The sequence below is a fragment of the Equus przewalskii genome, chromosome 10 (genome assembly GCF_037783145.1).
Source record: "Equus przewalskii isolate Varuska chromosome 10, EquPr2, whole genome shotgun sequence".
Classification (NCBI taxonomy): Eukaryota; Metazoa; Chordata; class Mammalia; order Perissodactyla; family Equidae; genus Equus; species Equus przewalskii.
Window position 1 is genome coordinate 13,822,067 of NC_091840.1, and position 26,287 is coordinate 13,848,353.

The window sequence follows — 26,287 nt, forward strand, 5'->3', positions numbered from 1 at the left end:
AAGTCAACTCCAGGAGGGAGAGAGGCGAACCCACAGGACTGAATCCGCGGGGAAGGAAGAGCAGGTGGAGAAGCAGCCCACCTGGAGGTTTGGCACAGCCCCCTTCTCGGTCCCCACCAACCTGCTAGAGGAAGCACTATTTGGTGACCCAGCCTCCCCCTTGAGGAAGAACAGAGAATCAGTCTTTTTTCTTGAACCCCAGTATTCCTCGAGCCCTGAATACCTGTGGCCAGTGACCCTGTCGCTGGAGCCTTTCCTGTCTGCCCAGTCATCTGAATGTGTGGCCCCCAGCAGCTCCCTGGCTGCTCTGCTGAGACCAGATCCTGCGTGCCTAGGCCCTGACAGCCAGCCTAAAGGTTCTGGCTGCTGTGCCCACTCCCGGTGTGAGTGGTGCCAACGAGCATGGGGCCTGAACACGCCATTCTCCCTTGAGCACTATAATTTGGCCATTTCTAGGGCAAATTACTTCTTTAAGTCTCCAGTTCCTCATCTGGAAATAGGGGCTAGTAACATCCTAGCTCATAGGGTCCTTGTGAGAACCAAATGTGTTAGCACAGGGAAAGCACTTAGCAGGGGGTGGCATGTAATTGATATTAGATATTATTGTTATTAGCCAACCCTCCATCAGGGCAACTCTATATTGAGCTCAGTTCTCTCTGCTCTGGCCTTGCCCAGTTCTGCCCCTGGCCCCGAAGTCTTCACTGGGCCCTCTTCCCTCCCTCCCGACCCCCTGACACACACACATATACACACCCCACATGTCTTGAGGTCATGCCCATTTCAAACTTCATCTGGATCTGTTGAGAACCTCTGATTGCCTCCATCCCAACACCATCGAAGCTGCCTTCATCTATCTGTTACTGCTCGTCCCTCCCTCAGTGTTGATGACCACTTAGACCTGGAGTTTAGGGGTCCCCAGACCATCTCCTCACTGCACTGAGAGTGTAGCCCATATGCTTCTAAATGAGTGAGTCCGGGTGTCCTAGAAGGTGTAAGGAAGGGAAGGAGAGCTGAATCAGGGTCGACTGCATTCTATAGCAGTAACAAAAGACCCTCCAAGTTTAGTGGCTTCACTCAACCAACTTTTTGTTTTTGCATCTGCTATGTGTCTGTCAGAGGTCAGCAAGGAAGTTCTACTCCTTGTAATCACTTGGAGATGCAGAGTGACAGAAGCTGCATCTTGACTCATGTCTCCCCAGTCCCAAAGGCAGGGGAAGTAGGATGGCAAAGCACTCAGTGGCTCCTAGGCGTCCATCTGGAAGTGACACATGTCACTTCTGCTCATATTTCATTGGCCAAAGCTGGTCCTCTGGACAAGCCTGACTTCAAGGGGCCAATGAGGGAAACTTCTCCCACAGGGAGGGCACTAAGCACCAAAAAACACAGTCTCCTACTGTGGGGTACACGTCATGTGTCCCTCCAGGGCAGCCAGCCCCCACGTCCACCTCCAAGGGGCCTGGCTGGACCCTTCCTCCTCTGAGACATAACCAGGCATTTTCCTTGACATGAACACAAGGCATATTTGCAAGGCTGAATGTGCTCACGCGTCTGTACGTCTCTAATTAAGAGCTAATGCACAAAGCCGTTAGATTTGCTCTGATTGGCCCAGGATTCAGAAAAAGCTGAGGTTTTATGAAACTCCTCAACCGAGGCAGAATGCATGAATTATTGAAAGGATAGAAAAAGAGACCCGGGGAGGAAGGGCTGTTCCATTATTCATCTGGCCCAGTGTCCCCAGGTCCCCCAGCACAGCTGCTGGCTTTGACACCTACAGCATTTTCCCACTGTGTCTACAGCGAATGTTTCGAATACCCATATTGGCAGCCTCCAAGCAGGGCTTGCACCCACGCCATCCACTACCTGTCTCGTTATGGAAAGCCCTCCGCCAGGAACTGCAGGCTAAGGATGCTGGCGTTCAGTGCCACCTGCCTCGCCTTCAGGCCTCCAGACCTGAGATCCAGATGCCTTTAAAGAAGCAGAAGGCCTTTCCCTCTGGCCCCATGCATCTCTTCAGTTTTACCTTCCTCTACTCTCCACCCGCAGCCCAGGCCATTTGCTCTTCCCAGAATGTAATTTCATATTCTCTGACCTTTGCCCCCCACCTGAAACGCCCCTCCCGTGCCTTCCGTCTGCCTGCTGACTTTCTATTCATCTTGAAGACCAGGTGAGAGAAACGGAAGCTCACTTCTGTCAAGAGCCCATGTGTTAGATGTTTGTGCAAACAGGATCTCAGCAAAGTGTCACAGTAACCCAGTGAGGTGCGTGTTATCACCAGCACCAGGCACATAATTTGTGGGATTCAGTGCAAAATGAAAAGGTTCAAAAATGATTAAGAATTTAAGATGGCAAAAGCAGATCATTAAACCAAGCACAGAGCCTCTCTAAGAGGAGGTTCTGTGTGACAGCATCAGTCACATACCCAAGAAGTCAGCCTGGGTTATAGAGAAGTAAAGAGAAACTCAGAGAGGTCAAGTAACTTGTCTAAGGTCACACAGCTAGTTAGGGGCCCAATCAGGTTGAAGACCCCATTTCCTCTAATCGGAATCCCTTTTCTCTCAGCCACCCACCTTGTGAGGCCTCCCCACTTGCCTCAGGCAGAATGACTAGTGAGGAGGCTGTGAGCATCCCTAGAAGCTGGTTTCTCTTTCAAAGGGTGCCTTCTGCAGGCAATGGGTCTGTCACTTCACCGTGGGTACTGCAAGATGACCTGGAGAGCAGTGTCACACAGATCAAAGAAAGGACCAATTTGAGGAGCAAGTGGACATTCTAACATGCCTCAGTCAACTTACGGGGGAGGACAGCCACTGCCTCAGCCTCCCCCACCCTCGGGCAGTCGGCTTACCTTCCCTCAACATACTCTCCAGTTGTCTGAAGACATGACTGCTGCCCAGCAGAGGTGACCCTGCAGGACACAGGTCGCAGGGCAACCTCTGTGGCCTTTGCTGGGAACATCACACGCAGACCTTGAGAAAGGCGCAGGTCCTGGCTGCCATGCTCACTTTTCCTCTTTTCACATGGCTGATCCAGCTCTGCCAGTGGTATGCCTGGTGGGTTTCCCCTTGACTTGACAGCTCTAGCCTTGGGGAAATGCATCCTGCTCACATTCGATCCTTCAGCAACTACGAACTCTGCACCTACTGTGTGCCAGGCCTTCTGCCTTAAGGAGCTCACAGCAGCCGGGGAGACTGACAGGAAACTCCCTGTTGCTATACTGGTGAGAGCCAGACAGAGGCTCCTGGGCCCGGATGAGAGAGGGAGAAATTCGTTATCGGGTCAGAGGCAGCGAATGAGTAAGGCTTGAAGGATTTATAAGAGTTTTCCAAGCAGAGAAGAGGGCAAGCCAGGCAGAAGGAACTAGCACAGTGGGAAGATGCTGAGGGTTGAGAGTTTGACAGATGTGGGAGTCCATCCCAGGTGAGAGATGTGAACACCCATCAAAGGGGTAAGCAGCCTCTCCATCAGGGAATCCTGGGAAGTGGGGAGGAGCATTCCTGGGGAAGGTAGGAGAAGAGAGAGAAAGCTGGGAATTTTATAAGCTTAAATGCTGTGAATAGAAACCTCCTGTACCCTTTCCAAAAACCTCAGCTGTTCCAACTCTACACAGCCCCATTCACACGTGACAACGTTCTCCCGTGAGGCCCAGGTCAGGAGGTCTTAGCGGCGCAGCGGCTTCTGCCGGGGCTGCTGCATTACGGTTTTCAACAAATGTGCTCATCGCTGACGTCGCATTATTTGGCAACCTACTTCTGCCCCCAAACATCTGCATCCTCCAGGTCTTCAAGCACGTCCTGGTCTGCAGGGACTTCAGAGACAGTCTAGTGCAGGCTCCCACGGCCTGGCGGCCAGCGTCCGTCCTGTAGGCTCATCCTAGCAGGGCAGCCCTCCCGGCTCACAGCAGAGGACTGAAGCTGCTGGTCCACAGCAAGCCACACAAGCATGCTGGGCTAGGGTCGGGGTCAGGGGGCCGTTAGAGAGAAAGGAGGATGGGCAAGTATTCAGGCCAGAAAGAGCTGCCCTTTGGGTTCCACCTCCAACCTGGCTGGACAGGCCACCCTGACTCCAGCCGCACCCTTCAGATTAGTCATCGACTCACAAATATTTATTGAGCACTTACTGGGTGTCCAGGGCTCAGAGAATAAAGGAGACAAACTGAAGACAGAGGAAATTTAAAATCTTAGTTGCTGTCATTTATTGCACACATATTTCCATTTTATAGTTTAGATGGACAAACAATTTGCTTAATGCCATGCAGAAAGAAAGCAGATCGAGGCTTTAAAAGCACAGAGGCAGGTCGGCCAGGTGGCCTAGGGATTAAGTTCACGGGCTCTGCTTTGGCCGCCAGGGGTTCTAGGTTCAGATCCCCAGCATGGACCTACACACCGCACATCAAGCCATGTTGTGGTGGTGTCCCACATACAAAATAGAGGAAGGTTGGCACAGATGTTAGCTCAGGGCCAATCTTCCTCAAGCAAAAAGAGGACAATTGGCCAATGATAATAGCTCAGAGCGAATCTTCCCTTTGGGGGAAAAAAAAAGCGCAGATCCGGGAGCCAGACAGACCCGAGCTGCAATCCCGGCTCTGCCATTTTCCACTTCTGCGTCCTCAGGCATATCACGTCGTCGCTCTGAGCCTCCGATTTTTCATCTGTAAAATGGGATCGTTGTGAGGGTTAAATGACTTCATACATGCAAAGCGCTCTGAACAGCGCCTGGTGCACAGGCTGTGGTCTGTGAATACTAGCTGGCGTTGTCCTTGCGTGGTTGGTCGTTGCTGGTATTATTATTATTAAGCCGCAACAGCAACATCAGCTGGAATTTGCAGGTAAGTCTGACCCAAGGCAGGGAGGTCTCAGCCAAGACCTCCAGGGCCTCCGAAAGCCTCTCCCCCGCCCCCACCCCGCCGCCAACGCCCGGCTCTCCACCTGCACGCCCCCCAAGGGGCTTCCCCGAGATGGGCTCGCCTCCCGGGGAGGAACCCAGCGGCCGCAGGGTCCCAAAGCCCGCCGTCGGCTCGCCGTGCGGGGGCGGGGAGGCCCCGCCCGCGGCCCCGCCCCCCGCTTGCCCCTCCCTCTGGAGTTCGGGGCTGGAGCGGCTGCCGAGGCCACGGGCAGGGGCGCGGAGCGGGTCGGCCGGACGCGACGGGGCGGGCGCCCGGGGAGCCTCGTGCGGAGCCTGCCGCCCCGCGCGCCGAGTGGGCGAGCGACGTTCGAGCAGGTCGGGGCTGCGGCTGCTCAGCGAGGTAAGAGCCGGGAAGACCGGAGAGACCGGCTCGCCCCTCCTGGGTGGGGGACGATCTCCCGCTGGAGCCCGGGCTGCCGCGCCAGGCTGCCCCCCACCACCGCGCAGCCGGGGCAGTGGCCACATTGCCCGCTGCGTGCGCCATCCTGGTCCGGCGCGGGGAAGGAAGGGGCAGCGTGGTGGGGGGGGATGGGGAGGGTCTCGGGCAAGTGCTCCGGAGATGCTGACGCCCCTCTTTGCGGACGCTGCTGGTCAGTTCATGTTGCCCGCTCCAAAGCGGGGGGCAGACTCCCACGACGGACTTGAATGGGCTGCCAGAAATTATCCGGATAATGCGGGAGGGAAAGCCCACCACCACCTGTTGAGCTGGGCTGTCCGTGTACGCGGGTCGAATTCCTCACTTATCACAGTCTTTGGGATACGTCTGTCCGCCTGCCCCGGGACTCCTCCCGCCTGGCCGCGGGGGACGGCGAGGATGCCAGATCTGGCTGGGTCCCTGCCAGGTGCCACGGAGCAGAGATGGACACGCAGGGGAGAAGGGGCTGGCGGCGATAGGGGACCCGCAGCAAGATGCTGAATGTGAGACAGCAACCCCCCGGGCACACCAAAAAATTTCCCCCATCACTCCAGAGCCCTCCATTTTAATTACTTGGTCTGTCTCTTTGCCTTCATCCTGATTTGGCAGTTGATGAAGATGCAGTTTGTTAGAAAATTGTAAGTGAAGTCAAATGATCACTTCCTGGGACTGAAAGGTACTCAAGAGAATTCCCGGGAACCTGGCTGGGGAGGAAAGAGGCTCATATTCCCCCCTCCTCTGCTGACCACGGTGCCCACTCACAGAACTGGGGCCATGTGCTCTCGTCTGCCCGGTAGAACCTACCGGGCATATCAGTGTCCCCTCATATGGCTGAGCGAGCTCTTGTTCAGAGAAGGGAAGAGATTCGCCCACTTTGCACTGGATTATCAGCAATTGGATAAGACCCAGGACAGAGTCCCCAAGTGGGAGCCTGTTTGACAGATGTCACTCTCCAGCTGTCACCAGTGCTGGCTCTTGCTCCATAGCCATCCCAGGGAACCCAAGATGGGATCTCCCATCCGGGCCACCCCTGGCCCACTCCTTCATCTCACAGACCCCAAGGTTTGATGGATTAACAGCCTGGATTACACTGGGGGTGAGGGTGGGGGGACTTTGTCCTGGATGTGATATCCTGGTTTCAGGACATCTCAGGACCACAGGCATCTTGGTGACAGGTTGGTTGCACCTTTCTGCTGACACCACAGCAGCCCCCACTCCCGGAGTCTCCTGCTGGCCTGAGAAGCCGTAGCTATGCCCCGTTTCTCTGCTCATTTGGCAGCTGGAGGTAGAGGGGGCATCCCATCTGAGGACCAGGTCCCCAGGTGCCTAGAGACGGTGAAATTTGTAGCTGTGCTTGAGACACCCCGCCCCAGACTTCTGCCTCCCTCCCGAGGGGCGGGGTGGAGCCAAGGCTGTCCTGTCCACACATGTCCAGTTTGTAAGAAGCCTGGAGTCCTGGTGGGCTGCACCCACGGCCCTGCCGGCCGGCAGCAGGCTGTGAGAGCTCGGCCGTTCTCAGGCTGTGCTTTGGGGTTCCATGACTTGGGGCTAGGGTGAGGGAGGAAACATGGGGGAGGTTAGCCAAATTGTTCACACTTGGCTGGCGGAGGTGGGCCCTATGTCGTGGTGGACAACATGGGCGCCAACCCCGGCTGGGTCATTGATTAACAATGCAACATTGGCCAAGTCACAGAACAGCTTGGAGGCTCAGTTTTCCCATCTGTAGAGTGGGGCTGGGGGTGTTGTGTAAAGCAAGGACACACATCAATGGTGGTGTTCAGGGTCGGCTGTCTCTGCTTCCTCCTGCCCCCAGCCTGACTCTCAGACACTGGACTCTGGACTCGAGGGGAGTGACTGTGCAGTTCGGATCCCTCCTGCCTTCCGTAGGGCCGGGGAGTGGTGTGAGTTTTTTTAACAAAGTAGCTCACAGATCGAGCTCAGATTCCCAGAAAGTGGGGATGGAGGAGTTGGAACCCAGTGTCCACCAAGCGCTGCCTCTGGGGGAGCTGGCGCTTCTTCCTCAGGCTTCTAGCCATGTGCCTGGGCCTGCCCCACACAGCCTCCTGGCTCGGTCCCAGGTCATCACTGGGCATGCGCCTGCTCTTTCATTTCATCCTGGGTTTGGAGTCAGCCTTACTCCCTGGCAGAATGGGGGCCAGCTACATATGACTTCAGGGACACCAGGAAAACCCCTGCTCGCCAAATATCATCCCAGTCCCCCAAACCTAGCTGTCTGCTGCCTAATATTCCACCATTAGAGACTCGTTCCTTTGGCTCATAGCCTAGTACCCAGTTATGCCAGCTAGTAAACATTAGCATCAATGACTAGTTTAAAAGCTTTCAGGACCTGTGTGCGAGGGGAGAGGGAGAAGGCAGAAGAAGAGAGGGGAGGAAAGAGCAGGTGGGGAGAGAGGGGGAGGGGAGAGGGTCCTCTGCCAGCCTCGGGGTTCTGCAGAGAAGGGCCGGGGAGATGGGGCGAGAGCAGGCAGGGGAAGTTGTGAGCCTCAAGTGGGATTTCTCTGTGAGACTGGGTGTGGCGGCCTGCTGAGCGGGCAGGTGATAGATAGAGGACTCAGTCCCCTGGCTGGGGCGGAGCCCTGGCAGCCGGTTCCAGAGGTGAAATAGGCCTGATGCCAAAGCATCCTTCCTTTTCACACCGCTCTCCCTCCCCTTGGAGCGTGGCCACGCGGTGTTAATGTATTCTATAGGCGGTGTTCCCTGCATGTGGAGAGCCTGGGCTGGTCGCGCTGGCTGTTTCAAACTGTCAGTCGTAATTTGTTAGGTCAGCAAAAGGCCACGGCTGAGCTGGGCAAGGGCAGGTTCCAACACCTGTGCCTCCCTCAACATCCCCCATCCCTCCTATGGCCCTTTCTGGAAAAGAGCAAGAGCAGCATAATTCGCTCAGACCTGTGAGTCTCCTGGCTGCGGGGCTTGGCTGGGATGACCCTAAAAGGCTGGGGGACATGGTTCCTTGCCCAGCTGGGCACGAAGTCCTGAGTTTTCCAGGGTAGGGGCAAGTGTTGGGGGGCTCTGGGGTGAGAACTGATCCCCTGCCGAGGGGGCCCAGGGACAGGCTGGCTGTGTGGAGGGGCAGGCTGGCATCACGCCGGCTCTCAGAGGGCCTGAAACATGGACCGGTCCTGGCTCGTGATGGCCCAGCAGTGAGCAGTTTGCAGCCCATTCTGGGCGCTGCTTGGGCAGACCTCAGACCAGAGAGAAGTTAGGGGTCACCCATATGACCTGTTGGCCGTGAACTCCAAATGACATTCTTTTTCCTTTATTATTGAGACATCATTGACGTAGAACATTATACTAGTTTTGATAACCATGTTCAAAGATTGTTCTCAACCGTGTCTGTTCCTAAATAATACTAATGATGACGACAGTGGTGATCGCAGCTTTTCATTCTTCATCACAATCATTAGGGAGCACCTTCTGTGTACATGCTGGCTATTGTTGTAAATAATGGGGACACAACTGTGGCACTGGTGGCATTTGGGACCAGATTATTCTTTGGGGGAGGGGCTGTCCCGTGCATTGTATGATGTTTAGCAGCATCCCTGGCCTCTCCCTAGTAAAGGCCAGTAGCGTCCCTCCTCCATTATGACAGCCAAAAATGTCTCCAGACATCGCCCAATGTCCCCAGAGGGCCAAATCACCCACTGTTGAGAACCACTGTTGGGGACACAGCTGTGAACAAAAGAAACGAAATTCAATCCTGTTCCCTTAGGAGCAAGCATTCTAAAGAGGGAGAGAACAGTAAATATGCTAAGAGGAAAATGTATAATAGGCTGCATGGCGAAAATGCTAGAAAGACAAGGCAGGGTTGGAGGTTTAGAGAGTTGGGGTGGCGGTGGGGGTTGCCATTTTCAAAGGGGGCTCAGAAAAGGCCTCCCTGGCCCGTGACATTTGAGCAGAGGCTGGAGGGAGGGAGGGAGCCAGCAGAGATCTGGGAAGGGCTTCCAGGCAGCGGGAAGAGAAAGTTAAGGAACAAGGAGGACCGGCTGTGGCTGGGTGGGGGCAGGGCCTCGAGGCCACTGTCAGGACTTCAGCTGCCTCGCTGGGTTTAAAGGAGCACCAGGGAGCGCTCACTACCTGCTGGGAGCAGACACCGTGCCAAGTGGTTTCCTACGCATATTCACAGTAGTCCTGTAAGGTGGTATTTCTTTACCTCGTGTTCCAAGGCCCAGGAGGGTTCAGTGACTTAGACGGTACAACTGGGACATGAACTTGAGAAGTCCACGCTCTGTATTATCTTACACCCACGGAGAAGTGAGTCCAAATCCCAGCTCAGTCACTTACTCGCTGTCTGTGGCCTTGGACTAATCACAGATCTCTCTGAGCCTCGGTTTTGTGGCGTTTTTGTCAGGAGTGGTGTATTGTCCTTCGTCCCCTCGTGCTGCCTGTGCCATCTCTCGTGCTCCCTCCCTCTCCGTGCCCACGTGCCAGCAAGAAGCCAGAGGGCAGGCAGCTCCCTCCATCTCTCCCAGCCACGGGCTCTTGTTCTGGATTTGTGCGTCTGTTCGCTGAGCTGCAGCAACGCCATCTGGTGAGGTCAAGGCCAGCCCCTCGGGAGGTCAAGGGAAGCTAAATGCTGCTCTCCCCTCCGTCTCCCTCTTCCTCTCCCAGAGCTGAGGAGGAACCACCCTTTCCTGGTCACTGTCTCCCAGGCCCTTCGGGGCCAAGCTCGCCCGGTTCCTCCAAGGATGCTGGCCTGGCTTCTCCTGGGAGCTCAGCTGAACTGAAGCCACAGATCCGCTGTGAGCTTGGGCGGGGACTGGGGCAGCTGACATAGTGTCTGTTCTCAAGACTCTGGGACCCCAGGACCCCTAAGACTCTAAGTGAGAGGGTCTCAATTAACCCATTAGCAGGTTCTTGCTTTTCAAGTGACACATGTCAGAAATAGGTTCCTAACTGGAAAAGTGAGTTTAAAAATCACTCCAGATGATTGAGAAAAGAGAAACACTATGGTGTCCACAGAAGGCCTCCCACTTAATGGCCACTGTCAAAGGTCTTTCCCCCTCCACATGCAGGGATGTCTTCCCTGGGGACGGACTGCAGGGGTGGGGAGACCCCACCGGGAGTCCGTGGGGGGCAGGGTGTGTTGGTGTGAGCTCTGGGGGGTGTGAGGCCCCTCTCAGGAGGCATGTGTGTCTGCCCTGCAGTGTGTGGCTGTGTCCTGTTTGGTACCTGGGCAAGTGGCTATCAGAGGTGGCTCGGTCCTCCCCTGGTCTGTGGTTTCTGGGGATGCTGGGGTGTCCGAGGTCCTCTGACTTTGCTGGGCAGTTCTCATCCATGAGTGCACCCCGCACCCCACTGCTGGAATCTTTGATGCCCCTGGAGACCATGGCCAGTGTGTGGCCAGCCTTTTCTGCAGCTGCCCGGAGGAGCATCCTGCCCAGCTGTCTCCCAGCTGCTCAAGTCAGCAGAGTCGCGGAGAACAGCAGCATTGCTTCCTGCCCACGAGTCTTGTCGGGGGCTGAAGCAGGTAGAGCCCTGGGCTGGGGATGGGCGTCAGGAGACCAGGGTTCGAGTCCAGTTACTCTTACTGTGTGGCCTTAGGCAAGTCCCCACTCCTCTCTGGGCTGCTAGTTCCCATCTGTTAAAGAGTAAGATGGGAGAGAGGATTCATTTTCTCCATACGTGTTCTGGAACACCTGCTGTGTGCGAGGGGTCAGGGATGCTTCAGAGAATAAAACAGCCGCTCCCTCCAGAAGCTTCCAGCCACAACCCCTGAAGGCCTCCCAGCTCTGGAGCTCGGTGGGGCCGTGACTCTGAGGATAAACCTGGACACAGACACTGTTAAGCAGCAGGAGCTGTGGAGGGATGCAGAGCAATCAGAGGCTGTCTCTACTCAAAAAGCAAAGGCCAGGAGAGGGCGCCACTTCCCTGGTGTGCTTTAGGGGGGCCCTCTATGCCCCTGACTCCCCACCCCACTGCCACCGCCTGCCATTCCCGCTCCCCACTGCCAGGTGGGTTAAGCTGGTGGTCTAGAGAGGACAGCTGTGAAATATGAAAGTGATTCCAGGGGTTGGGGATTGGCTTACCACCGCAGCCAGCGGGGCGTGAGATGGCTCCCCATCACTGCCGAGGGACCCTGACCAAGTTGCCTGCTCTCTGTCAGCGTTCCGCACTGGTAAAATGGAGATAATAATCATGTGGTTGGAGGGGTTTTCTGGTGGGTGTTTTTGTTTGTTTTGGATTTTTTCGGTTGCAAATAAAAGAAACCCGAGGTTCAGAGAGACTGAGAAACTGCCCACGGTCACCCAGTGAATAACTAGCTGAGCTGAGATTTGAACCCACGTCTCTCAGGGGCCGAAACCTGGGAGCTCCTTCTGCTCAGAGTAGCTGGAGCTGAAGGAGGAATTGATTAGTGAGGCCTCAGGCATGTCGGAGCCCAAGGATGGGCCTTGCAGTGCCCAGAACCCAGCATCAGGAGCTGGCGTGGGGCAGCACCCAGGGTTCTCAGAGCCCCTCCAGGCCCAGGGCCCCCTGGTTGTGTCCTCTGCAGACCACGGGCCACCGGAGCCCCAGGCCACAGGTTTGACCTTAAAAAGAGCCTGAGTGCCCCAGGAGGAGTCTGATTGGGCCCACTTAGGTCAGGTGGCCACCTCTGGACCAGTCAGCTGTGTGTCGCTATAGCGACCTCTCCTGGGGCAGAGAGGGCAGTGCTTGGAGAAGGGCAGGGGCCCTGGGCGAGCAGACAAGCCACAGGGCAAGGAGAGGACCCAACAGCGGGTAGAGTATTTTCCAAAGTACTGTCTTCAGTCCCACAAGTCAGGCAAATGGAAAGAGCCTGATGTAGGGACATTTCCAGAAGATGGTAGCTAGCAATAGCTTCCACCACTTCGGTGGCATCTGGTTTATCCCTGGCACTTACTGCTCTATTTCATTAAATCCTCACAATGGTCTTGGGCAGCATTATCCCCACTTTACAGATGAGGAAACCAAGGCTCAGAGACATAAAGTAACTTGCCTAAAATCATGTGGTTGATAAGTGGCAAAGGAGTAGCCCTGGTGTGCTCACTTGGTGTTGTCATCCACCGGGGGGCTCCCCACCTCCCCGGAGCTCAAGCCCAGGCTGCCTGGACTGCAGCCCAGCAGGGATGCTGCAGGAGGCATCCTGCTCCGGGAGTCCGGACATCCAGGAGCCCTTCCCGGAGGGAGACAGTGTGCCACAGAGTCAGACCCGTGCCCGAGGCCCGAAGCCGCAGCAGCTGGCACAGGGCATGGAGGTCGAGTGGAGGGTGCTGCTCTTGCCTGGAAAGGAGCCAGCTCCCGGCCCAGCGCAGGTGGGAGGAGGCAGGAATCCCTGCCAGAAGCCAGTGTTGGAATCGCTCTCCCAGCGGGGGTTCTCAGGCAAACAAACGTACAACAGCTGCGCCAGGGGTTCTCTCTGCAGCTTGGCGAGGGGCATGGCCTGGCAGGAAGGAAGATCCTGACTCGGTGAGAGAGCCTAGGTTGGGGGAAAGACACCCACAAGCCTGGGGTCCTGAGATGATGAGCCAGGCAGCAGACCTGTGCTGTCCTGCCGGGGACAGCCCCCTCAGGAGCCCAGCTCTGAGTGGTTCTCCCGTTAAGAGGGGGCATCCAGAATGACAGCACAAGTAAAACAGAAGCTAATGTTAACCGTGTGCTTATCACGGGCAGTCTTGTGTCAGCTTCCTGCCGTCTAGTCCTTGTGAGATGCAACCTAGTGTCATGTCCGTTTTGCGGACCAGGAATCAGGCTCACTGGTAAGCATGGACATGCAGACACAAAGCCAGGATCTTGTCACTAGTCCCCTGTCCCCCACACTGGGCAGTGGACAGACTGGAGCTCGACCCTTCCGTGTGACCTTGGGCAAGTTATTTTACCTCTGTGAGCCTCAGTTCCTTAATTCTAAAATGAAGGGGAGAGCAGTTACCACTCAGGGTTGGTGCGATGATAAAATTGGAAGGGAGGCAACAGACATCAAGCAGCATCAAACAAGAGGGGCTCAATACATGGCGGCCGCTTGCTTTGTCTTCTTGGCCCTGTGGACACAGAGCCCATCACGCCCTCTCGGTGACCTCCGAAAGAGGTTCTGCTAAAGTCTGTGGCTGGGAAAGAACGAAGCCAATGGCTCCTTGTAGGGCACCGTGTGGGTGGCCCGGCCCCAAAGCCACGGTCGTGTGTAAAGGGAGTGGAGATAATGGCATTAGCTCCTATGCATACCTCTGCTCTGGGTCTCCCATGCTCAGTGCTCTACTGACCTTATCTGTGAGGTCCTGGTCATTACCTCTATCTTGTAGAAGAAGAAACTGAGGCACAGAGAGGTCAGGTAACTTGCCCAAAGTCACCCAGCTCATAAGTAGTAGAACCAAGACTTGATCCCAAGGAGCCCGATGTGCTTTCTGAGACTCTTGGAATTTGTGAAAGGAAAATATAACCAAATCCTTGGGCACAGGGTCTGACTTTTCCAAAATTCTCTTCTTCTTCCCTTCATTTAAAACCAAAACTCTTCTCCAGATAGGAACCGGGTAATGTAATGGGCTCAGCTCAGGTGTCATCTCCTCCCCGATGTTCCCCAGTGATGGGCCCTTGTCTGTGCTTCTGTGGCATCGCCTCCATCGGCTGACTGCCCCCAGCACTGCCAGCCTCTGTTGCTTTCCCCTGCCCCACTAGACCAGGGGCTCGCCTAGGGGGTGCTTGCTACCTGCCTGTTGAATAGCATTTGCTTCCGCTGGTCACTGAAATCAGTGCCCGATGTTTCTTTGTTGATCTCCCCTGACCCACGAAGCTTGTGTTCGCCACTGCTAATCGCGGCTCCTTGCAGAGGCCGGTTACCAGGCATGAAAGGCACGTTCTGCAGTTCTGTCCCTGGGGTCTTGGGCTGCTCCGGGAGGCAGCGGATCACTTGATCCAGCATGTGCAGCAGCGAGACCTCGCAGACGCGTCCCGCCTGCCTTGCAGGGGTGCAGCGCAATGCAGTGGGTGAAAGGGCGTGACCAACAGAGGGGGGTTCTCCAACACGAGGGGTCCCTGGGGAGGCTGCATTTCACTGCACCATTAGCATGTGCCTGGCTCTGTGACAAGCGCTTCCCATCTCGTCTCCTCCCCGGCTCCCCTACCCCCATAATTGCTTATGTACATACACTTTTGGTAGGCGCTCCTTAAATTGTGATGAATCATATTCTTTGATATAAATAGATGCAATCTGTAGGGGGGGTTTATTGTGGTAAAATACACATAACGTAAAATCTGCCATTTTAACCATCTTAAAGGTACAATTTAGTGGCAACTAGTACATTCAAATGTTGTGCAACCGTTACCACTATCTAGTTCCAGAACATTCTCATCACCCCAAAAGAAAACCTCCCCAGTAAGCAATCACTCCCCATTCCCTCCTCCCCAAGTCCCTAATCTGCTTTCTGGATTTCTCTATGGGTTTACCTATTTTGGACTTTTCATATACATGGAATCATATGACGTATGGCCTTCCATGTCTGGCTTCTTTCACTTAGCATTGTGTTTTCCAGGTTCATCCATGTCGTAGCATGTGTCAGTGCTTCGTTCCTTTTTATGGCTGAATAATATCCCATTGTGTGGATATATCACATTTTATTTATCCATTTGTCAGTTGATGGACATCTGTGTTATTTCCGCCTTGTGGCAATTATGAATAATGCTGCTATGAACGTTCATAGGCAAGTATTTGTTTGTTTTCGGTCCTTTTCGGTCTGTCCCTAGGAGTGGAATTGCTGGGTCGTGCAGTAATCCTGTTTAACTTAGTGAGGCACCACCGAACTGTTTTCCCAGCAGCTGCACCATTTTGCATTTCCACCAGCAATGCGTAAAGGCTCCAACTTCCCCACATCCTCCCCAAGACTTATTTTCCTGAAAACTTTTGAACTGTGGTTACCATATTTTATGAGCCCCACGTGGGGGCGCAGAGCAGTTAAGCAACTTGTCCAAGGCCACACAGCTGCTTGGTGACAGAACCAGAGCTTGAGCTCAGGGACTTTGCCCCCTGACCACCAGCCTCTTCTCTTCCAGGGCTTGTGTGAGGCCGGGGTCAGAGGCTTGAGGCTCACGGGAGCTTCACTCTGTTCCTGGTTCCTGACCCTGCACCTGGCACTCCACTGCCCAGCACGGCTTGCCCTCCACACAGAGGCCCTCCCTGAGTAGCGTGCTGGGCCCCGTCCTGGCACTCATGGGCAGTAAGTATTCGTGTGCCAGAAAGCAGTGCCCTCCCCAGGGGGTAATACATACAGACACCCCCCAGCCATTGCCCTTGGAGGCAGGTGACTTCCTGCATAAATCTCACTTGCTCTCAGAATCGGGGGCTGCTTCCTGGGGGGTGACCTTGGCTTGCAGCTCTTCATCCCAGAGGCCCAGGCTGCTCGGCCAGCCTCACCGTGCTCTGCAGAAGGAGCATGCCAGGCGCCCCGGGGCTGGCAGACGCACAGCGCCAAGGCCAGCTTCCTCCTTCCAGGGCACGCGGTGCATCTCTGACCGAGCTCAGGGGGTCCTGTCAGTGAGGTGGTCAGGAGCCTGCTTCCTGGAGGGGACGGCATCTCCTGGACAAGGCAGGTGGATCCACCCTGTGCACAGAAAGTGTCTGTCTTTGCCTTCTGTCTCAGGACAGCCTGCTCACTCTCCTCACCCGCCTTCACCACCAGCTCCACCGTGAGACCACCTGTGGCCTTGCTACTGCCAGAACAGTCATCTTGACCTGCCTCCTAGAGTTTAACCCCGACAAGCTGGACCCCACAGCCTGACCCCCAGGACACGACCTCTGTCTGGGTGGTACCGTGGGGCTGCCGTGAGCTTTGTGGTCTCAGCCCTGGGCACAGAGCCCACACCCACCTGTCACTGTCTGACCTCAGGCCACTTATGTTCCCTCTTTGAGCCTCAGTTCCAACATCCCTGAAAGGGGATGTCAAGGTGGCATTCATGGTCCTCGTGGGGACTGAGTCTGATTGTTGTGTAGAGAAACGCCTGGAATGCTGCTGGTCACGGCGGGAATTCCCACACTAGCTTCTTCCCCGCTGTCCCACCTGGCCGGGCTCAGCTGCTCTGCCAGACCTGAGACACCCACTGAGTGGGCGCAGGAGGGACCCTGGCACCCAATGCCAGTCTCGTTCTTTCATCACCTGCCAGGTCTGCTTGTTACCCTAGCCCCGGGTTAATATCTGAGGCCCTGGGGCCAGCCCTGAGGCCTAGTGGTTAAGTTCGGTGCACCCTGCTTCGGCGGCCTGGGTTCGGTTCCCAGGCATGGACCTACACCACTCGTTGGCAGCTGTGCTGTGGCAGCATCCCACGTACGAAATAGAGGAAGATGGGCACAGATGTTAGCTCAGGGCCAGTCTACTTCAGCAAAAATAAGCAAAACAAAACAAAATAAAGATCTGAGGCCCTTATTCCAAGCAAAGCCCTTACCAGCTATGGAAGTTGTAAGTAGGGTGGCTGGAGCCCTTTGGCTCCAACAGTCTGTAGCATTTGTGGCAGGACTCCTCCCCACCTTCAGATGCAAAAGTCTGCTGGGGGAGTTCCTGTGTCCGCCCCGGCCCAGCACAGCTGTGTGTGGATAGAGTCACAGTGTAATTACAGTCAGAGCAAAGCCCCCTGGAGGGGCTCCTGTGTGCTGGGCCTGGTGCTCGGTGAAGACGCGGTACTCGCTCGGCCCTCACTCAGCTCAGTGGAGAGGGGTCTTTTTTTGTCCTCCCTTTACAGATGCAGAAGCTGAGGTGCAGAGAGGTGAGGTGACTTGCCCCGGGTCACACAGTTGCTGAGTGATAGAGCTGGGATCTGAACCTAGAGCAGTTGTGAGGGAGGAACCCCTGGCTTGTGTCACTTCTTGGGACAGAGTCCTAAGTATGACCTGCAGTAGGTAGGTGCTTCCTTTGCTCTGGCGGCATTGATTGCCCCCTGAGGACACAAAGGACAGAGCCCTCTGGGGAACTCAGCAACCCTGGACCCTGTTCTCTGAGGGGAGGGGCTGGGCCTGACGTCCCCCTGCGTCCCCAGCTCTGAGTGCAGCGGCAGGCATGTGGGGGTGCTTGGTCCCCACTTGACACTGTGTCCCCTCGGCTGTTTCTGTGTGCTGCCCCCCTCTGAAACCCTCCTACAGATTTCCAGGCGCCCCTATGCCCTTCCCTCATCCCACTCCCACGGAAACTTCCAGAAGCTTGAGGGGAGTGCAGAGCCATGTGCCAGGAACTGTACCAAGCCCCACCTTTATCATATTTCATCATCTTAGCATCTCTACCAGGAAGTATTAGCTCAGATTCCAGATGAGAAGATGGAAGGCCTGAGGGGTGAACCGAAACATCCAGGTGACAGCACACCGTTGGCTAAACAATTGTATGCCAAACAGATTGGGGGCCTGGAGGACCAAGGCCGGAGCTTGGCTTTAACAGCAGCTGATGACAGTGCCAGGTGTGGGCTGGGCCCTGTGCTTGAGTCACCTCCTGTACTCCTCATCATGTCCCCAAGACAGGCGTTGTGACTGTCCCCATAGAGGACAAGACTACAAATTCAGACTAAAGTGTTACTGGCTGATAATCCTAGTTGTACCACTTGGATTTAAGCTCAGCTTTGAAGGTATTTGAGCCAAAGCCAGGTTGGAGTTTTTATCTCTGCAGGAGAGATGGGTTTGGGGCTGTGGCAGAGGCCCTGCTTGCCTCCTTTGACCTTCTCTCTCATCACCCGACCCAGCTGGTGACCCATGTTCAGACCCTACTGAGCAGGCCCCAGAGCTGCGAGCAGAGAGGAGCCATTAATGGGTGGCCTGTGCACATTGATTGAGAACTCGTTGTCAACCTGAGTGCCAGCAGGTGATGGCTAGCCATTAAGGGAGCACTGCTGGTTTCCCCCAGCTTCAAGATCCATTAATATCAAAACCACAGTCAACATTTCACTCCGTCGGGCCTCTGTGGAGGGAAATAAAGCACAGGAGGTACAATATAGAGACATCATTCTCGTTATCGATTTCCTCCACTCCTCGCTCTTCCCTCCAGAAGGGAATGTCTGTCTTCCTCCTAATGAACGTGTTGCTGTGGGAGGACGAGGAACACTCATCATCTCAGGGGCCCGGGGACACCGCCCTGGGGACAGGAAGGGCTGTGGAGGGGGGTGAGGTCAGCCAAGGGAGCCAGGCAGGAGGGGCGCGCTGTGCACTTGGAGGCAGCGAGAAAGCAGCACTGGCCTGTGGCCTCAGCTGTGCCTACCCGGGGTGGGGCAGATCCAGCATGGATCAGCTCGCGGTGCCCCTGGCCCCGAGTCCTGGGGGCCACGCTTCCTGGCTGAGTGGCCCCCCGGGCTCTGTCTTGGGGTCTGCATGGGGAAAGCCTCTGTGGGGAGAATGGGGTGAACACAGGCAGAGGACTGTACCCCCAAAGACATAAGATCAGGTCCTGCCCTAGCCTCCCTGGGCAGCTCATCTCTCTCAGCCTGTTTTCCCGCTTGCAGGATGGACCATGCCATCCATAACACGTCTCCCTAGGCTTCATGGAAGGATCCACGTAAGGTCACAAGTGAATATGAAAGCATTTGATAAAAAATCTTTCATGCTAAGGGTCAACGTCAATGCAGTCAATCAACAAACACTCCTGTGTCATGTGGTTTCTCCCTTTTGACCTGATGACTCACCCCATTGTTTTCCAGCCTCCTGGGTGTGTAACCTTTGTGGGGTCAGATGGTCAGAAGATACAGTTTAGATCACTGTGAAAGTCTAGAAATTAAATAATGAAGAAAAAAGATGAGGAAGAAGAATTAAAACTCCTACGTGCTCCGGGAGTGGGTCTCAGGACAGCTCCCTGCCAGTCTGGCCAGGAGCTGAGTTCAGTGAATCATAAACAAGCCAGTAGCGGTGAGAAAACAAGTCGATAGCCCTTCTCCAGCCACACCAGCAGCTCAGCTCCTGAGCGCAGGCTGCAGTGGCCACGGCCCGCAGGTCTGCACATTTTCTTCCCAGCCCTCCCCTGCTGGTGGGCACTGCCTGCCTCGCTCCGTCCTGGGTTTCCCCTGAGTAGCCCCAGCCCCACCCCTACCCTCTTAGCTTCGGACTGAAGTTGACTGGGGGCGGGCGCCTGAGGACCCTGTGAATGGCCCCTGAGCTCCGTGTGACTTGGGCATTTGCAGACGGAGGTCAGTTGTCCATTAAGCTATGGAACTAAGCACTCCACTTAGCCGTGTATATGGGACACAGTTAAATAATGAAAACAAAAATAGAACATTGCAAAAGCCTGGGGCAGCCCGGCTTATGCCTCAGGAGGAAGCAGGGAGGGCCATCCTGGGGAGAGGGGAGGGAATTCATACTCAGCCTCCCTCTGCCGTGAAGCTGCTCTGGTTTAAAATATATTTTTTTTCTTTATATATAGGTCATCTTTTGTTAATTTTTAAATTAAAGTTTATACCCACACGTACGTGCACACGCAGGTGCGTGCACACTCACACACACCCCCCAACTGGAGAAATAATTTGTGCTCGTTATAGCACATTGGGAAATACAGAAGAGTAGAAAGAGGCAGTCTTCTCTCCTCTCCCCAACTCCATAAGGCTGGGTAGGGGTGGGAGAGCTCTCTGGTGCCACCCCTAGCAAAGAGAGGGGTGAAAAGTAGGCACTGAATTAGAGACTTCCAGATTTGGCAACACCGTAAGCTCAGCTAACGCATACCCATCCAACTACTAGCACTTCAGAAGGTTTTTAAATACATAGTTGACTCATAAGAAAGACAGAAGTCCTCAGAAGCTCAAACTCAGAGCCTTGAGCGTGTGAACTGACACCAAGGAGGAGCAGGGGATAGGGGACCCAGATATGGCCATAGTAGCTCAAGTCTAGAATCTTAATGTCCCGGACAGGGACAGGAAGATGTGGCCTTGGGCCCTGGCAAGGCCAGAAGTTGCCACTGAGACCATTCCATGAACAAGCTGCCAACTAGTAGCCTAAGAAAGCTGCCAGGACATTTAGCTCTGTCCAGATGCTCTAGGTAGGGAGGAGAATGTCTCCTTCGAGAGACACCAAAGACAAAGACTGAGCTACCCAGAGATACGAAGTCTAAATTTGCAACATACCCAAGGGGGAGGAATCCTGAGCGAAGAATTTAATGCAAAAATAGGTCCTGGGCTGATGGAACCCCTAGCTTGCCCAGCTGAATCAAATTCGAAACTGCTTTCCAGGTACTCTTCCAGGACCCAGAATACAGAGGGTTCCCATGGGGAAAAGGGGCCCTCCAGAAGATGAGCTCACAATAAAAATGACGAACCACACAGGACCTGGTTCCCCGTGAGGCGAGTTAGCACAAAGCAAATGGGGAAATCAGCACCTTGATTGGAGACCTTGAACTCGATTGTAGAACAGTATGAAAAGTCTGTAAGTCCAGTGTGTTTAAAATAACCAAGAAGATACAAGAAGGAATAGAAACCATAGTAAAGTAACAGCACAGATTTCTCATCAGCGATGACAGAATAAGGAGGAACAACAAAATCCAGAGCTGGTTCTTTTTAAAAGGTGAATAAAATATCGGAAACTATGGCAATATCAGAAAGGAAGACAGACAAACAAAAGACACAAAGTACTAGGAATGAAAAAAGGGACAAAGCTATATGTGCAGTAATAATTGTTAAATGCATGAGCATCATGAAAGAGTTTATGCTGATGAGTGACCTTTTAGCAAGTGACTCAAGAAGAAATAAAAACTTGAATAGATTGTAGCTGTTAAAGAAATTGAAGCAGAATTAAAATATAGCCACAAAAAGAAATAGACCCACATGGTTTTACTGGTAAGTTTACCAAATCTATAAGGAGTTGATCATTGCTGTCCTGTTTAAGCTCCTTAGGAAGCTTTAGGAAGCTAATATAACTTTTAAAAGTATACTTTACATACAGGACAACCTGCCAGTTTTGTGTACAATTTGATGAGTGTGTAATCATGGTAGAGAACATTTCCAGCACCTCAGAAAGTTTCCTCGTACCCTCTGCAGCCAATTCCTTGCCCACACCTTACCTGCTTTCTGTCTCTGGGACCACTGATCCACTTTCTGTTCCTAGAGTTTTTTGCCTTTTCTGCAATTTCATGTAGAGGGAATCATACAATACCTAGTCTTTTGTGTCTGGACTCTCTCACTTAACATAGTGTAGTTGAGATTCACCCATGTCATATGTATCAGTAGTTTATTCCTCTTTACTGCTGAGTAGTATTCTATTGTATGGATGTACCATGGAATTTTTTATTCATTCATCAGTTATGGATAGTGGGTTGGTTCTAATTTGGGGCTTCTATGAATGTTCAAATAAAAGTCTTTATGTGAATATAGTTTTCATTTCTCTTGTAGTCTCATGTAGGAGTGGAATTGCTGGGTTATGTGGGAAGGACATGTGTAACTTTGTAAAAACTATAAACTGCTTTCTAAAGTGGTTGTACCATTTTGCATTCCCACCAGCAATGTATGAGAGCTCCAGATGCTCCAAATCTTTGCCAGCACTTAGCATTGTCTATCTTTCTAATTTTAGCCGTTCTAGTATGTGTGTAATGGTATTCATTGTGGTTCTAATATAACTTTGATGATGAAACTAAACAGGACTGGGGAAAAATTACAGGTCAATCTCACTTATGAATATAAATACAAATACCATAAATATAATTGTAACAAATTATATGTAAATATAAATTTATATTATATATACACATACACACATATATACACATCCATATATATCACAACAAAAGCAAGATTTACCCCAGTAATGCAAGAATGGTTTAACATTAGAAAATCTATTAATGTAATTTATCTCACTAACAGATTAAAGGAAGAAAATAAACATATTATCTCAGTAAATGTAGAAAAGATGATAAAAATCAATATGATTGTAAAAAAACCAAACAACCTCATAGCAAACTAGTAATAGAAGAGAATTCTGTTACCCGGATGAGCTATATTTTCAACAAATATCTGACTTGATGGTAAAATGTTAGAACCATTCTCTTTCAAATCAGCCCAGTGTGTCTCCGTCACCTCTTTATATATTGGAGTTCCTTGACAGTGCGCCAAGATAAGAAATGGGAATTATAAGAATTGAAATGAGAAACTATGAAACTGTTACTATTCACAGATGGTATGATCATATATATAGAAAATCCAAGAGAATTTTGTTTAGCAAAGTTGCTAAATACAAGATCAACATACAAAAATCAATAATAGTACAGTACATTCAAATATATTTAAGAACTTCTCAAAAGATACCATAAAGTGAAAAAAAAAAAGCTACAGACTGTGAGAAAATGTTTTAGCACATAAATATGATGAAGAGTTAATATCCAGGCTATTTCAAGAGCTCTGATAAATTAGTAAGAAAAAAGATGAAGAACACAATAGAAAAACAAATGGGAAAAAGACATGAACAGACATTTCATAGAAAAGAGAACAGGATGTGACTAGATGTGAAAAGATGCTCCATATCACTAGTAATCATGGAAATGCAAGTTAAGATGACATGCCATTTTATTCCCACTGTGATTGACAAAGATGAAGAAATCCAACACCACCAAGTGTTGGCGAGAACACGAAGCTATGAGAACACTTACACGCTGCAGGTGGGAGGGTAGCTTGGTGCAACTACTTTGGAAAGCAATGTGGCATTATGTAGTCAAATAAAACCCATCTCCTTGGTCTCCTGTGCCCTTTTGTTCTTCAAACACCCTGCTTACAGGCATTATATTATTGTCACCGTTTTATTCACATGCAGCGGTAAGAAATCATACAGAGAGATCCTGTGTAACTTTTACCCAGTTTCCTCCAATGATAACATTATTACCATTATAGCTAAACTATAATTATAGCCCAGCGAGGCACCACCAGGATCTTGACATGGATGCAGTCAAGATCCAGCACATTTCTACACCACAAGGATCCCTCTCGTTGCTTTTTCATAGCCACACTGGCCTCCTCCCTTCCCGACTCTGGTCCCTGATCCCAGCAACCACTAACTTTTCTCCATGTCTTTATTTTTGTGATTTCAAGAATGTTATATAGGGCCAACCCTGGTGGCCTAGTGGTCAAGTTCAGCATGCTCTGCTTTGGCTGCCTGGGTTCAGTTCCCGGGTGCAGACCTACACCACTCATCTGTCAGTGGCCGTGCTGTGGTGGTGGCTCACATACAAAAAAAAAAAAAAGAAGAGGATTGGCAGTGGATGTTAGCTCAGGTTGAATCTTCCTCAGCAAAAAAAAAAAAAAAAAAAGAATATTATATAAATGGAATCATGAGGTAAAGTTTTAAGGAAAATTATTGTCAAAAAACAGAAGAAACAAACTCAGAAATAGAAGAACTATAGAAAACAGATTTTTGAATTGGCTAGTCTCTGACCCAGCATTGTCTAATAGAAATATAATATGAACTGCATAATATAATTTGAAATTTTCTAGAGCCATGTTAAAAAAGTATAAAGACAGATAAAATTAATATATTTTATTTAGCCCAATATACCATTTCAACATGTAATCCATGTTATAAAAATCATTAATGAGGGCCAGCCTGGTGGTGTAATGGTTAAGTTCACGTGCTCTGCTTCAGCAGCCGGGGTTCACTGGTTTGGATCCCGGGCACAGACCTACACACTGCTCATCAGGCTATGCTGTGGTGGTGTCCCGCATACAAAATAGAGGAAGATGGCCACAGATGTTAGCTCAGGGCCAATCTTCCTCACCAAAAACAAAAAACACAACTCATTATTGAGATATTTTGCGTTCTTTCTTTGTACTAAATCTTAGTACTGACGGAGTGTCTCAATTTAGCCACATTTCAAGTGTTCAAGAGCCACGTGTGGCTAGCAGCTGCCACATTGAATTGCTCAGCTCTAGTCCAAAGTCAACTGAAATCAAAGCATGAGTGAGGGGTCTGTACATCTCCAGGTTTGTGAGGGTCCCCATGTTGGCTGGTGGGTCTGAACCTTGGCTGCACATTGGAATCACCTGGAATTTTTTAAAAAATATTGATATCTTGCCCACCCCACCAGAGAGTCAGATGTAATTGGTCTTGGAAGCAACTGAGCTTTGGGATTTCTGTAGGACTCCCCAGGTGACACTAACAGGCAGCAGGGATTGAGGTCCACGGGTATAAGGGCTTGGGGTGGTGTCCCATTGGATCCTGTCTGGCCGGGGGGATTCTGGGAAAGGTCCTGGAGACGCCGTTCCCACTTCTCTCAGCTCCTGACCTGATCCCTTGAGAGCAGGCACTGTCCTCTCTAGCAGTTCCCAGAGATTTCTGCACTTGCCCTGCAAAGTCACATCCCAGTCTCTGCCTTGTTCAGTCAGGGACAGTCAGCAAAGCTGGTTTTAAAGTGAGATGCACACAAGCCTTCTCACCCATTGCTCCCACCCCACCGGCGCCATCTTGTTGCCCTGAGTATTTTCCACCCCGGGGTCACCCTCCTCCATGGCCAATCCTGCTTCCTTTCCAGACAAAGGAATGAAGATGAATGTTTGCTGAGAGCCCATGACCTAGTTTATGTCACAGAATCCTCGTGGCCACTCTGTGAAGAAACAGTCGTATTTTTGATAAGACTCTGAGGGGCTGAGTGAGTTGCCCGAGGTCCCTGCTCCTCCCAGGCAGAGGCAGGACTGGACCAGATGCCGGGCCCAGGGCCCCCACTGCGCATGCGGCCGCTCAACCAGACGGCCGAGGGTGTCAGGAACGGAGCAGGGAGGGCAGCAGCCCTTGCCGCCCCCTTCTGTCACCAGCCATCCCTGGGCCCGGTGACCAGCGAACCCTCGCTCTTGGCCCTGAGTTCCCCCTCTAGGCCTTGAGTTGTGTCGTCCAGTCAGGAGATATTAAAATCTCTTTAAAAGCACCGTAAGTACCTTGGCTTCATCTTCAGTCGTGAGGCATCCGCGGGGCACAGACTTGTGGGGTCAGCGGTCCCCTTCCAGGACAGAGAGAGCCAGTGGACTGAGGCGGCCTTGGGCCTCCTCACTCCCAGGGAGGGGCCTGCTCGGAACCAGGCCCCGGGGCCTCAGGTTGGCCCCACCGTCCTTCCATCCTAAGTCATGGGGTGGAGGGGGGAGCGGAAAGCATCGTGTTGAGAACTAACCCCTCAGAGAAACACATCAGCCCCTGTCGTGCTTTTCTCTCCTTGTCTGTCTTGTTCAAGGCTCTCGCCCTGAAGTGGCTGGCATGTCATCTTCCTTTTTGCACTAACATTGGGAGGGCTGGGACTCTGGGCTTGTGGGTGTTGTTCCTGGACCCACGGCAACCTGTCCAGCTCTCTGTATGAGCCAGGGCTTGGGACTCGAGGGGGCAGGGCTGGGACAGGAGGGGGCAGGGCAGAGATACAGGGGGATGGAGAGAGGGGCGGCTTGGAGGTGTGCTACATACCATTAGCATCCTGGGTTATGGTTAGCTGTGCTGGAGGCAGGGACACGGTGCTGGCACGGGGTATTTATAGATGCACATCTGTGCTTTGTAACCTGGCCAGACCACACTGCCTGTCTTGCAAGAGTCCCGGGGCAGCAGCCGCAGCCGCAGCGTTCAGAGGGGCGAGGGGCGTGCCTCCTGCGGGGCTCTGAGCTGGCCTCCGTGTGGTCCAGGAAGCTTCTCCAAAGCCAGACTGGGTTTCCTCCCCGGGGTCCCCCGCCTCCTTCCTCCTTTTTCCCAGAAGGAAGAATCAGCAGAAAAAGAGATGTCTCTCTTGACACATAAGTACTGACTCTAATGGTGGAGGGGCTGGGCGCAGCCAGGGTTTCTCGGAATGTCCAGCAGGAAACGCTCAGTTGCTTTCTTCTCCTCTTCCTCCTCCTCCTCCTCCTCCTCCATAATCACTTTTATAAGGAAAACATCTGGTTTGTCCATCTACCCAGGTAATATAAAGGCCAAGGAGAGGACTTGAAATCTTCCGCCCTCTTATCTTAGGCGAGAGGCTGATAATGTTGAGAAAAATTAGGGTGAAGTTTCCATTCGACAGTCAAGAATCTCCACTCGTCGGAAGCGGGGATTTCCAAGGTGGTGAGCCGAGC

General features: G+C 52.6%; 1 protein-coding gene across 2 annotated transcripts in view; it reads left to right on the forward strand.

Moving 5' to 3' along the window:
- Window positions 1-5,071: 5,071 nt before the first annotated feature.
- The window catches only part of CACNG5 (calcium voltage-gated channel auxiliary subunit gamma 5), a 44,976-nt gene continuing 23,760 nt past the window's right edge, over window positions 5,072-26,287 (forward strand). The window contains exon 1 of one of the 2 annotated variants that reach the window (XM_070560200.1): window positions 5,072-5,239. The gene's annotated coding sequence lies outside the window, so the exon portion shown is untranslated. The remainder of the gene's footprint in view (window positions 5,240-26,287) is intronic. The other variant, XM_070560199.1, reaches the window with a different exon arrangement.